This window comes from Aegilops tauschii, chromosome 7 (genome assembly GCF_002575655.3).
Source record: "Aegilops tauschii subsp. strangulata cultivar AL8/78 chromosome 7, Aet v6.0, whole genome shotgun sequence".
In the NCBI taxonomy this organism is placed as follows: domain Eukaryota; kingdom Viridiplantae; phylum Streptophyta; class Magnoliopsida; order Poales; family Poaceae; genus Aegilops; species Aegilops tauschii.
This window is the reverse complement of record NC_053041.3, coordinates 464,992,574-464,994,702: the sequence shown is the minus strand read 5'-3', so window position 1 is coordinate 464,994,702 and position 2,129 is coordinate 464,992,574. Positions and strand designations below refer to the sequence as shown.

Genomic DNA, 2,129 nt, shown 5'->3' with positions numbered 1-2,129 from the left:
AAACCTGCCCCAAATGGAAAAAAACTACCACAACATGTTGGTACCATTCCATGATAGCATGCCAAATTTCATGAATTTTAGACGAGCTTTGCATTTACTAGAATGAAAAACCAAGTATCTCAACATTTGCCGGCAAGCAACGGTGCCGAGGTTTTTGAAATTCATTCCCATCACTACAAGAAACCTGTTAATCCATGACGGATTTCCGATGACAATTTAAAAAACTGTCATGGACGGCCTGGTACAGCCCCGCAAGCCCGCCTAACTGTTCCCGTATAAAAAACAGGAACCCTACATTCTCCTCCTCGGCCCCTCCTCTCTCCCACCGCAGCTCCCTCCCTCGTCTCCCACAACACGCCACCACCCACCACCTCTTCGTGTCCCTCCTCCCACAGCTCGCCGCTGGCCCTCGCCCTCCCTTCCCCTCACCTCGCAGCTCTGGCAACTACTAGATCCGCCGCATCCCCCACCCATCCATTCCTCTCACAACACATCTCTCTCTCCCTCGTGCAACCACACACGCCGAGACCAACACCCGACGATTTTGACCCCTTTGTCCTCCAGTCCGGCTGGATCCATCGCTCCCGGTTTGGATCCATCGCTCCCGATCATCGGCGCTCGCCCGCGGCCCCTAGCCATGGCTAGGGTTTTGGCTGCGGCATCATATCCAATGTATGGTACTCTCGGTGGTCTTCTCGGTCCAGAGGTATAAAGCCTCCCGGTAGCCACCTGTTCGTCCATCTGTTCCCCAAATCTCTCAGCGTACCGCAAGCACGACAATCACCACCGCAGTGAATTGGCCGCATTGCACGTAGCGAGGAACCACCATCCCATCCACCCACCCATCTTCCCCCAATCTCCCTTTGAGAAGTAGTAGTAGCGGAGCAGGAGCGGAAGGCCATGGGGGACGTGCAGACGGGTGGCGCGGAGACGGAGACATTCGAGTTCCAGGCGGAGATTAACCAGCTGCTCTCGCTCATCATCAACACCTTCTACTCCAACAAGGAGATCTTCCTCCGTGAGCTCATCTTCAACTCATCAGATGTATGTCTGTTCCCTCCTCATCTGTTTCCTCTGCTCCTCTACGTTTTGTTTTGTCGTCAGAGATGATTTGATTGCTCGACTTGCTCATTCGCGAATGCCCGAATGGAATGTTGCTTGCAGGCGCTTGACAAGATCAGGTTCGAGAGCCTGACGGACAAGAGCAAGCTCGATGCGCAGCCGGAGCTCTTCATCCGCCTCGTCCCCGACTAGGCCAACAAGATGCTCTCCATCATCGACATCAGCATCGGCATGACCAAGTCAGGTACTATATATGCACGTCCTACCTCCCCCATCTTCACTCTCAATCAATCAATTATGGACGCTGCCTGAATTCTTCATGTCCCATAGTTGTTGAATTCCTGAATGTCTCAACTTCCAATGAGAAGTAAGTCAGACTTTCAGAATTCACACTGAATTTTCATTTGCGTCTGAAGATGACCAAAATTCTGATGACTGTTTGCCATGGCAGACCTTGTGAACAACCTAGGCACCATCGCGCGCTTGGGCACCAAGGAGTTCATGGAGGCGCTGCAGGCGGGGGTGGGCGTGAGCATGATCGGCCAGTTTGGGGTCGGCTTCTACTTGGCCTACCTCGTTGCCGACAAGGTGGTGCTCATCACCAAGCACAATGAAAATGAGTAGTACCTGTGGGTGTCGCGGGCGGGCGGCTCCTCGTGGAGACATGATTTCTGTTACTATATTAATATGTCAACACGTTCTATTTAGAGTTTTCTCCATAGGCGTTTATTTTTCTATCCTTGTTGTCTGCTGCAACCCGGTGAATATGTATTCCAGAAATAAGTTTAATCTGGATCTAAGAAGAAAATTAAATCATTACATTGTGGCAGTCTGACAATAAGAATATAGAGGTTTAAACCTGATTATTTGTGTACTATGCACATGTATTAGTCAGTCAATTTATAGTAGTACTAACAATGGTGGTACACCTATTACTACTAGTACCTAGGTTGGCCATGTGTTCGCTCCCTCTATATCAACCTGGAGGCACACACCGAGCTAGCACTTGCCAACAGTGCGACACAATGCATTTTTCTTCAACTCCTTTGCTCCATCACTAGGTCGCC

The 2,129-nt window shown here is 50.4% G+C and overlaps 1 pseudogene; it reads left to right on the top strand.

Moving 5' to 3' along the window:
• Positions 1–900: 900 nt before the first annotated feature.
• LOC109734403 (heat shock protein 83-like) lies at positions 901–1,770 on the top strand (annotated as a pseudogene).
• Positions 1,771–2,129: the final 359 nt, after the last annotated feature.